Below are 12,653 nucleotides of genomic sequence, written 5' to 3'. Positions count from 1 at the left end.
GGGCAGGGTGATGCTAGGAGAGGTGAGCGGCAATGGGACAAGAGGAAGAAAGAGGAAAGGGGAGGAGTGGGTACCGAGAGAAGAGGGGTGGACATGAGGAAGGCAGGGGATGGAACAAGTCACGTGTGAGGGTGCAGAGGGGCATGAGGAGAACTAGGGCAGAGGGTGGTGAGCATTATTTTTAGAACTATAAAAACAAGATAAACTCAGGTTCTTTTAGAAGGAAGAGGATTCCATAGTATTCTAATAAATAACACGTAAATAATTTGTCATCTAACCCTGACAAACAGCTCTGGACTAGTGGGAGAGCAGCTGCAGAGTGAGTGGCTAAAGCAATGGACTAAGGGTATGTCTACACTACCCCGCTAGTTCGAACTAGCGGGGTAATGTAGGCATACTGCACTTGCAAATGAAGCCCGGGATTTGAATTTCCCGGGCTTCATTTGCATAAGTGGTGAGCCACCATTTTTAAAACCCCGCTGGTTCGAACCCTGTGCAGCGTGGTTACACGGGGCTCAAACTAGGTAGTTCGAACTAGGATTCCTATTCCGAATTACCGGTACACCTCGTTTTAAAAGTGGCGGCTCCCTGCTTATGCAAATGAAGCCCGGGAAATTCAAATCCCGGGCTTCATTTGCAAGTGCGGTATGCCTACATTACCCCGCTAGTTCGAACTAGCAGGGTAGTGTAGACATACCCTAAGTGACTGCTGGACAGGGTGTGGAGACTGAATTCCCTAGATGAGCCACAAGAAGGAGTCACCAATCAGTGAGTAGCAAGACCCTGTAACAATTGTCCAAGCCATCCATTTTTCTACACAGCAGAAATGTTCCTTCACTAAAGCTTCCAAAACTGTCTTCCTGCTCTGAACTGCAATTTAACAAATTCTGACTTACTTATACTTTGAAAGATCTCTTCTAAAATGCTATGTTTACCTGCAGTCTCCTTTACACACAACACAGATATGTTGATCTTCCCTACGTTTCTATCAAGTTTTTAAGTAGCTAGAAGGAATAAGAAAGGAAGGGAAAAGGAAGAAGTTTTCAAGGAAATCTTAGTTAATTGTGTCACTTCTGAGACTCCACAACTCAAATTGGCAAAGAACGGGAAAGAAAATAGGAAAGCAGGAAAAACCACCACCTATGTCAGCAATTGTTCAAATATGCAAGTAAACAGGTCTTGCTGCAGTTTAAAAGCAATTTTTTTCAGTCATTGTATGACAGAAGTACAATTCAAACAAACTGAGAAAGATCTACTCAGAGAGGGACTTCAGAAACTGTGATTTAAACAATATTCAAAACACCCAACAGAGAGTTGTAGCAAGGTACTTCCATACAGCCAATATTCCTGGAGGCTGTGTCTAGACTGCATCCCTTTTCCGTAAAAGGGATGCAAATTGGACACATCGCAATTGCAAATGAGGCGGGGATTTAAATCCCCCCCGCTTCATTTGCATAAACATGGCTGCCGCTTTTTTTCGGCTCGGGGCTTTGCCGGAAAAAAGCACCAGTCTAGACGGGGATCTTTCGGAAAATAAAGCCTTTTCCAAAAGATCCCTTATTCCTTTTTTTAAGAGGAATAAGGGATCTTTCAGAAAAGGCTTTATTTTCTGAAAGATCCCCGTCTAGACTGGTGCTTTTTTCCAGCAAAGCCCCGAGCCGGAAAAAAGAGGCAGCCATGTTTATGCAAATGAAGCGGGGGGGATTTAAATCCCCGCCTCATTTGCAATTGCAATGTGTCCAATCTGTATCCCTTTTACGGAAAAGGGATGCAGTCTAGACACAGCTGGAATGTTTCTTTGCCTCCAGTTAGTTATATATTTTGAAGATGATCCAGAATTCAGTGCAAGAAATGGCCTAGAGAAACAGCGTACTAACAATAAACAGGTCTTGTGTGTTCTCTTAAGAGAAGTTGATAGCATGAGGGAGTTAGTTCATTGTTTTGCTGCTATTGAAGAACTACTAAGATCATAACTAACCACTGCTTTGTTAGGCAAAGCTAACTACATTGGAATTCATCTCTGAAATTAAAAGTGTATATACTTTTGATACATTATACAAGTATGGGTGAATCCCATTCTTGTTAGAAGGGAAGGGGTAAGATAGTTAGTGAATGAACCACAACTATTACAAATGGAAAACACTATTGATGCAGTTCAATTTTATATTGGTCCAGTGTTCGTTGAGATAAACTACTGCCTTCTGTCAGCTTGCTACATCTTGCCTTGTCACAGTCTGTAATTTTCCACAAGACGAAGATGTGCAGCTCATCATATAATTTAGAACACTCCAAGGCATAACCATGTGACATTTTTCCTGGCATCAGGGCCTCTTTTATAGTGAACCTGCTATACTCCCCTTTGTGGTATACTTCCTTCTCTCCAGAGCTTCCCTTGTGAGTGGCAATAGGGTGAGAGAGATAGAAATGTCAGAAGAAATCAGGGTACTAGAAAGGAAGACTGGGCAGCAAGCATATATGCAAATTTTACCTAAAGAAAGAAGTATGGAGGACTTGGGATTGACTTCACCTCTGATACAAAATAAAATATAGCCCTGAGATACAATGTGAATGGGGAGAAATATTCAATAAGCTATTGTCTGCGTGTGCAATGGAGAGTGTATCCTACACAAGCTCAGAAAGGGTAGTCTGAAAGGCCAGTTAACATAGCTCCCTGAAAGATTTAATTGAGGAGGAAGCTCAGCTGGGAAGAGTCTGGGAGAGAGATATAAACAGAGGAAGTTGGCTACTTAAAATTTTTCAGTATTTTCTTTTTGACTTCATAGTAAATAAGCATTTTAAGTCCCTGCCCCTTGTTATTATCCTTTGTTTTAGTGTTCTTTCTTCCATAACGTTTAAAATATATATTTAAGATATTTGTTAATAACTTGGGTGCCATGGTGGCACATATCCGATCGAGCGCACACGACTGCAATATTGGTGCACAAGACAAAACTTACTCCTCTCATGGATGGAAAATCTTAGGGGGAACACTGTCCAGGGCAGTACATTTCAATCTTTGTGTGTATTTCCCTCCCCCCTCACCATCATGGATGGAGTAGGCATGTTTACACTGGTCCGAAGCTCCTAGATCCAACTCATTCAATTGAATTTAACAAATGAATTGTATCCCCCCAAAATTTATTTAACAAATGTTGTCAGTGGAATCAACTATTATCATTAGTTAACAGCCATACTGTGAATGCCAAAGGCCAGCATGGTAAAGGAGAAACCCAGGAAGCTATAGAAATGGGATAAATTTATTTTGAGGACCTTCATTTCCAGTGACTTTTTTTCTCCATTACACTGATTATGAGGTATTAGTATTACGAGTGAAGAATATTCTCAGTCTGTATTATTATTATAACATTTATATGATCATTACTTTAGTAATGACCAAACTATTCTGGTGTGTTCTCTGGCTAAACAGATCCTGAATTATTCGTAAAAGTGAGTCTCAATATGTTCATATAAAATAGTTTCTGATTAGTTGGAAAAATTATTCCTAAACATTAACTGGTAAAATGTCAATTTTCTCATGGTTTGACATGAATTGCCTTTGGCAGTAAACCAAACAAGTCACTTTGGTATACCAATGCTTTCAATATTTTTTCATAGCTTATGTGATCATTTGCAAACATCATTTTATACCAAGTCCTTATCATTGGCTGTGACTTGAAAGTCCTTAATAATAGAGAAATTGTATTTCAGATTAGGATTATTTCTTTTAATTAAATTACTCTCTAGAATTGTGACTGCTGTCACCTTTGCTTGGCAATAGGAAAAAAAAAACCTAGACTGTAACTGGATCAATTGGTGGAAAAAATGTAATAGGTTTAAGAAAATTGGGAGCCATGAAAGAACTACTTGCTGAGCTGTGAACAAGTATTTCTTGCACTTTTGTTCAGATTAGCAGTGACACCTTTGTGTAATGGTGTGGATAATATCTAGCTGCATTCATTTTCCATGTGCAAATATTGAGTGGTTAATGTAGTCATAATGAACTGGCATTTGATTTGCTTTATAATTAATGCAGCATGTAAACACTGAATGATGTCTTTGTATTATTTCATTTGGATATATTTGTGTTTTTAATAGGGTATGTGGGGTCCAAGTGTTTTTTGTGCTCAAGGCTCTAATAAATCTTAATATGCTTCTAGACAATGACAATTTTTGTTCCAGAGGGATGAGAAAATAGCTGTGGATAAAGTTAATATTAAAAATTCCTGTCTTAATGGAGATAGAATCAGAGATTATAAGGATTTTGTTCAGATTGTGCAATCTTTGTGGCAGACATTTCCTTCTTTTGTTACTGCACAGTGCAGCACTGAACACATTACAGAAACAAGTAGAAAAATAATAAATAACAAGCAGGAGGGTATATTAATATTACAAAAATATTTTTAACTATAGAAACATTAGACAGTGGACCTACACTCCAAATGGAGATTCTGGAATCACCTTATCCTGCCCAGAAATATCCACAGATAGACCAGACATTCATATATTTGCCATATATTTGCGAAGTGTTTGGAATAATTAAATATAGTCCTGTCATATGTAGAGAAATGAGCTAGATGAACTTTCCTGTTAGAACTTCCTCCAACCTAAATAATCTATGTTCTCGTTAAAATGTTCAATGCCTGCTCCAGCCCCCCACAATAGTTTGTGCTCCTAACAGAATGATGCTTTACTTTCTAGCAATAGATTTTTAGAAACTGAATATTTTGACTATAATTTCCTTCCCCCACCTCATTTTAGATCAGTATTTTCAAGATTGGTCAAATTTTGTGCCTCTAAAAGGTCATCATTATCCTTTTAGCAGGCAAAAGACTTAACTTTCCATTTAACGAGAGAGATCTCCATTAAAATGTAAGTGGTTTCTGTTGCCTCAACGAGTTTCATTAGTTTTTCAAAACATTAACAGAACAAAGTGAATTACATTTTACTTTATTATCACATTTTAATCTAATTTAGGAATTGAAGAAGTTTTCAGACATAATGTATGATGAGAAGGTTTTCACCCTTAAATACCTGGTGCTTGTTTTCTACCTACATTATAATAGGATCTTTAAAATACGGTGCTGGATGTTCTCTTTCACACTGTTTATAACCACTTTCTTGACTCCTAAAAATCTGGAAGTAAGTCTTATGAAAAATTTATTTGTGTTCCTCTTCATTTTAATATTTTGAATGTGTTTGGGAAATATAGTCTAGCCTACACATTAGGAAGCATGACTTATATTTGCTCTGACATATGAAGGAACAGCGATTTATGTAAAACTATGTCAGATGTTATTTTATTTGCAATTATCTCAGAAAGTTGGGCTAGCAGCCATTTAGAAATTCGTTTCCCAACACAAATTTCATCCCCATTAAAATGTATGAACACCACTCGCAACTGCACAAAATCAATCCTATCTTATTCTCAGAAAGGTTTACTTATATTTATTTTGAAGGGATATTATTGGCCACCACTATTAAAATTGTTTTGAAAGAAAGAAAGGTTTGTATTCTAGGGTGTACGTGGTGGGGGAAAATTTGCGATGTTTTGAAGCAATAAAACAGGAAAGTGGTAAAGGTGTATGCCTTTGTCAACATTTAAATGTGTCAATACATTGCTTTCATTACAAGGAAAGTGTAATATAAAGCCTGATGGAAATAGGAAACTTTTTGTTGTTATATCTGTCAACATGTCACCCTAAAAAGCAATTATCCCAGCTTTCATTCTTTCTCTGTGCTGCTGGAAAACAATTTGTTCTTGAGGTTACAGGTGGTTGAGCACACTCTAAATCCCATCATTCTGATTCATTCATACTTCTCAAATTCACAACTCTGAGACACAACATGCTAAGCCACTGGGCTCAAACACTTTGTAACCTAATGCCTTTATATGCAAGATCTAATATAAATGCCATTTCTGTTATAGATCTGTATGCATGTATAAGACTTCATCTTCTATATTTAAGACTTTAAAAAACCTACAATATCATGTAAATATTGGCTCTATATTGAAGACAAATTCTCTTATGATTTGTCTTAAAGACAGAAGGTTTGAGTAAGTTAACTGTGAATTTCAAACTGCTCATTGTAGAGGCATAAAGTGGGCCAAACTCAGCTTTGATATAATGACAATAATTTCATCTAAAATAAATTGTAAGGTATTTCCACATGAACATTTATAACCAGGAAAGTTAGATAATGCAAAAAATGCACATTTTCTTTTTTCAGGATACCTTGTAAATTCACAGAGGCTTGCAAACACTGAGGAAATATGAACACATGTAATGTATTTTAAGCAAAGAAGACAAATGAACATAATGGTTCCAAAATTACTCATTGACATTATTCATTTAGCAAAATCCCATAGGTATAACTCTAAAATGTGTGTGTGGTGCCAGTGCTACACCCTGAAAACTCTCATTATATTATGAGGGAGATGGATTTGTTTACCAGTCTGCCCTCCTAGAGATGGACTGACATGTGACATTTATTATTTTTATTATGGTACTCATGGAGGTCTTGATGGGAGAACAGGTATAAAACTTGTATATACACATGTTATTGAGTAACAGCTGTATATAATATAATATAATATAATATAATATAATATAATATAATATAATATAATATATAGCCTTTTCTGACATTGCTCCATATTGTTTCATTTCTAAGCAAGTTTATAGTCTGTTTTCTCCCATACGATAGTTGTCAGTCTTTTGATTCATTATCTCAAGCTTTTCTTTGAGCATTACTACAAATAATACTGATTATTGTGGAATGAATGGCTGTTTTTCAATACAAAAGTTTAACTTTTTTTAGATGCCAAAGTTTTTTAAATAACTCAGGTATGACAATGTCATAAGTGCATGCAAGGATCAGATTGACATGGAATAATTGATCCAAAGAATTTGCAGCAACATTGGTTTAAGTAAGTGAGAATAATTTATCTTTGTTCCTTTCTCTCTAAAATGTCAAGATTTGTTATAATCCAAAGCCAGCCATTTTAGTTACCATTTTATTCACCAGTAAGTAAATATTGTTGAATTAGATATAGATGGCATATGCCATCCAATGAATGTTCATATCCCATCTTAAATAAGTGTCAGCTCCTCATCATATACAAATCCAAATAAATACATTGAACTCATTAGAGTTAAACTGAGTTACACCAGCTGAGGATTTGACTCTGACAATATTCTGGCAAAAATCACCTCAGTTTTGCCAAAGCCTCCTGAAATCCTGTTGTAGTCTGGCACAGAAAAAAACATGGGTTGCCATAGAGGGCACCTATGGAGAAAGCCAGGGGCAAGACAGAGGAAGTGCTCAAGATCTGCAATTATGCAGATACAATGCCCATAATAAGATGGTGAGGAGAGGGACCGCTACCCAGCCAGTATGCTGGGTACTGCAACCCAATGCTTAGTACCTGGGCAAAGAGGTGAAGATTTTGCTTCCCAGTCCTCACATTTCACCTCCATGTTGCCTGATTACTCACATTACATATCAGTGATATGAATTTTGTTACCACAAATTGGACCTTCCTAGTCTGGCACCCTCAGGACCTAACAGCCAAACAAGGGATTTTGCCAGACAAGGAGAGGTCAGTTCCAGCCCCTGTCCTGCTGTCCTCCAGGCTCTGCTGCTCCCTTTGCCTGGGCTGCCTGTTCAGGTCTGGTGTCTGCCACAGCTTTCAGCCATTGGACTACCAGCTGCTAGACCAGCTCCTCTCCCAGTTCCAGCCAGGTTTTGGCCGCTGGCCTCCCTGTCATTAGTCACCCAGCCTGGCTCCACTCCCAGCCACTGGTCCCCCAGTCATCGGACTGGCTCTGCTCCTGGCCCTGACTGGGCTCCCAGCCAGCCCCCTCTCCCCACTGGCAGAACTCTCTGATCCAGAGGTTCTCTTTCCAGCAATCACTGGACCATAGATGTTGCTGGGCCAGAGAGGTTCAACCTGTAGTGACCAGTATTAGAAAAGAATGAAGCTCCAAAATGTGGAAAAGTTGTTAAAACATATATATTTTATTTCAAAGTGTTCCCAGAGGAAAGCATGGCTCTCAAAAGCAACATAGGCTCTCTGGGATATGGATGTTCTTGTGCCATATGTTTGTGTTGTACCTGCGTACATGGGACCCGTTCCTAACTGGGACCTAACACACTTTCACAGTAGAAACAAAAAATAATATATGGAGAAAAAATCACAATCCATTACAGTTTTCAGCATTTGTTTAGTAGTTAATTCTATATTCTAAGTTTCAATTCCCTGTGTTTTCCTAAATAATTTACCTTAATGTTTCTTCTACCTCCCACTGTCAAAAAGATGGCTCTTTAAAAGTTGAGAAAATTCACTTCAACTAGTTATTCTTCATTCAGTGAAATAATTATACTTTTTCTGGATATAATGACTTTCCACACTTTTTGTCATATAGATAAATCAAAGTAGCTGCCCTTTTAAACTTTGTGTGGAACCTGGAAGTTTGAAAATGACTTCATGGAATAGTAATGTAGTTCTGAATGATCCCAAGTTTGCTACTGGTCATATGCAAGTAAATATTTTTAAACTTCTAGAGAGCTGCAGTGTCCCTGCATGACTTCTCTCACATAGAGGTTGACACAAAAAATCAATGCAAGTTTTGACGGAATAATCACCTCCAGTATTCTGCCAGGCAATCTGTACTAACAAGATGACAATTATAACAGTTTTTTGTTATTCTTAGACTAAGCAGTATCTGGATTATCTTATATACCACTGCTGATAAATCTGAAGTCCTTTCAAATGTCCTCTTGTCGGTGTGCATTTTCTCCCTTTCAGGTCCTATGCAATCTGATTACTATATAAATGTGTTCTCTTCACATGTACTCTTCTTGTTCTCTGTGTTTTTCCCAATACCGTGTCATAGCAATCATGATAGCAATGCTTTAGATACCTATTACCTGTTGTGACGGGCCGTCACTGACCCGGGAACGAGACAACCGGAGCCCCCGCCGGCAGGGGCAGGCAGCGGGGCTCGAATCCCCCAGGGCTCCCCCAACATGAGCCGGAGGGGGCGGAGGACCGGCACGCTGCCACCGCACCTGCGCCGGTGGCGCGAACGCGGCCCATCTCCCGAGGCCCCGCACGGAGAGGGCGGGGTGGAGGGTGGCAGGTGCCCAGCAGGGGCGCACGCCAGGACGCACCCGGAAGGGGCGGGGTCCCAGGTGGCGGGCGGTGCGGTGGGCCGGTTCAAAAGGGCCCGCCGCCAGCATGTCAAGGGGAAGACTCCGCGCAGCGGTGGAGGAGTAGCCCCCACCGCAGCACGGATCCGGATCGACACGCCGCCCAGCTGACAGCCCGGCGCTGGTCCCGTGGCTTCCGAGACAGCCATTGCCCCTGGAGGTCGGTCAGCCCCTCCTCAGATGGCGGACGAACCCCGCCGCGCCGGACCAGGAGGGAACGGGACAGCCAGGAGCAGAATGTACCCAGGCAATCTACCCCGGAGACTTCACCCGGATGCCGGAAGCCTCGGACTACAGAACATGGGTAGGTTCGGGGAAGCGGGGCGTCACCGGCAGGAGGCACCCGCAGGGAGGAAGGAGCCCGGGGCAGGGCGCTTTTGGCGCTCGTGGGTGGACGGGTTACGGAGGGAGTGATCCCCCGTCCACCACGTCAGGGCACCAGTGGTCCCCGACGCTTAGGGCCCCGGGCTGGGACCCGGAGAGAGGGTGGGACCGGGTCCCCCTCCCTCGCCTAGGGGAGCATCCCGCTCCTAACAACTATAACAGAGTCAAAGGGCGAGCTGGAACCCTGAGAGGGGGGAAGGCTCGATCTAGGGGCGCTGGCCCCATCCCACAGGGACGGGTAACTAACGTGGGGTTCGCTGACCCCCCGTTCCGCTGGGGAGGGGGTGATCGCACCCGAGGACGCGGGCCTCAGAGCGGAGACCCAGGGCCTGGCCAAGGACTGGAGGAGGACGAAAGGGTCCACAGACCCCCCCCCTCTCGAGAGAGAGGGGGTGATCGCACCCCAAACCCCTCACACCTGTGATAAATAGATCTCCTTTTCCCACATGTAACTTTGTGCCATCTGTCATGCAGCCAGTCCCTTATGTGCAGAACAGTCTTCCAAGTCCTCCAACATGCTGTCACAAAGATCACCTAAAGAAGAATTTCTTGCAAAATATTCTTCTCACCCTCTTTTACCTGAATCTTTGATGTTTAGATTTGCCTGCTTAGACTAGAAGCTCTTCAGAGCAGAAAATGTGTCTTACTTTTTGTCTCAGTCATGGAGGAAGAAAGTAAAAGCATTTGGGTTAATTTGACTGCAGCTGTGTTAATTAATTTGTGAACTATCTGGCAATAAATTACACAATTAAGGCCATGATTCCTTCCTTAATCACTTCCACATCGCCTCACCAGTCCAAATACTATCCCAATATCAGACATTAGGAGATACAACTCCAGCTTTCCTACGGGGATGACTTCAAATCTACCACCAGCACTGGTTTATCAGGGAAATAGACTCCCTGCAGAATGCATACCTGCACAAGACACTTGACACAGTTTTGTTTTAATTAACAAAAATCCCCAGTCAAGGATTAGATTGGGTAGACAGGTTATAATTATAGGGACTTATTTTACTTTGAAACCAATTTTGCCCCAACGGAGTTATCTTTGACTTGTCAGGCTCATAGTCATAATAAGATTCATGGTCTCTAGCTCAAAGTCCACTTATTCTCTACATTTATGGATGTCATTCTGGTCATTTTATATGATTGCCAATAATGATATTTGACTGCTTTAAAATCTACCATGCCCTATAACTTGTCATGAGTTGTTTGAAGGCTATTTTAAAAAGTTGTATTTATATTTACTGAAATTCGCAACTGCTACTAATAAATGCACAAATCAGAATCTTACTTGCTCATCATTAAAATATCACAGTACACAGCTTGACTGCTGATGTGGTTTATTAAAGCAAAGGCTGTCCAGAGAACTGGGTCAGTTTATCATGCTAATTAGTAAGCACTTTCACAGGAAAGATGCTCTGTCAAGGGCATTGGGGAGCCATGAAGAAGAAATTGATTAAGAGTTATACTTAAAATACATCTGTTGAGGGAAACTACAGCTATCTACAGGCATGATGTGATGGCATTAACACATCACGTAAAAGACATGATAAAGGATTTCACAAAGTACATATTGCCTCAATATGTCATCTCATTCAAAACTTTGGACAACAGTTTGTGGAGTGCCATTTTCAAGAGGAAGCAAAGCTGAAATCAATCACAATTAATCTGTCATATTTCCACGATCATTGCCTCTTTACCTTATTTTATTACATTATTTTTGTTATCATTTGAATTAAACATTTCTCTTGGTTTCTTCATTGCTGGGTTGAACATATGTTTTGTTTGTTCTTTATCTTATACATTTATTAAATTGTTACTTCATTTTTAATACAGTCTCTTCACTGTGGTCTCATTGCATTGATAATGTTGTCTAATTTCCTTCCCATTTTGTCGTGTGACTCTCACAGTGACATATTTAGCTATATCCATGCCTACTTTTACTTAAATTACAAATAGTCCTCAATAAGATCCTCAAGATTCACCCAGTGGTAACAAAAGGAGTTGCTTTCATAACAAAAGAATGTAAAATGCTGCTATTTTTTGTTTTCATAGACCAGAACTTTTTCAAAATTTTGGATTTCTTCCCATCCTTTTCTTTTGTTTTCATTCACAGTTACGGAATGAATTCTGCCTACATTCATTTTTTATTCCACTTTCTTTATTTTCCCTTTGTTCATTTTGTATCTTTTCTAAACTTCTCCATCTTTGCAAAAATTACAGACTATTTGTTGAGGGGAATTTTGATCAGTTACACAGTAGTAAAAGGAACAATGATAAAGTGAAAAATTAAGTCCAAACAAAACTCTAGACATATTATTTTATTGTGTTACTCTCTCTCTCTTCTACACACACAATCTCTCTCTCATATACATACTCACGGAGGGAAAAGATGTAAAAAAATATTCAGTGATAACCTTGCCTAGAAAACTCACATAGCGTGACAAAGATATGTTTTATTGGAGGTTTCTGCAAATGAGATTGCCTATGTATAGTTCTGGTTATCTTTGATGAATATAAACAGGATTTTTGTACACTGTGTAAGTGATGCACTTATGCTAGAAAATGTTCCATACCTGTATAATTTTTTTTCCCCTTCCAGTAATAACCCAGCCCATGGTAACCTCTTGTCCTCTGTCTGATAATGCTAATGGCAGCAGTATCATTCATACACAAAGTCCAAGTAAGTTCTCTTACTTTGTATGTGGAGCACATTATGTAATTATAGTGGTTTGCCTCTGAACTCTAAATAATATACAAGGTGCTTTTGCTTGTTATAAGTAAACATTCCCCTTTCCTGTTCCCTCAGGTGGATTTTGAACATTCTATACACTTCAGGAAAATAGCTGTAAATGCTTTTTGCCAGCTGTACACTCTTTTTTCCATTTGATCCGATGCCAATTTAGCTATTTTGTTACTGTACCATGTGGAGTAGTTATTTTTTCACTTTTACCTGCGTTGCTTTACATCACCTATTTACATTTTATCCCAATAGCTAGCTGTCATTTTTAATAGTGGTGCTTCCCCCTTCTTTTCTAAACACTTCTTTAA

This window comes from Pelodiscus sinensis, chromosome 3, assembly GCF_049634645.1.
Source record: "Pelodiscus sinensis isolate JC-2024 chromosome 3, ASM4963464v1, whole genome shotgun sequence".
Taxonomy (NCBI): domain Eukaryota; kingdom Metazoa; phylum Chordata; order Testudines; family Trionychidae; genus Pelodiscus; species Pelodiscus sinensis.
This window is presented reverse-complemented; position numbering follows the sequence as displayed.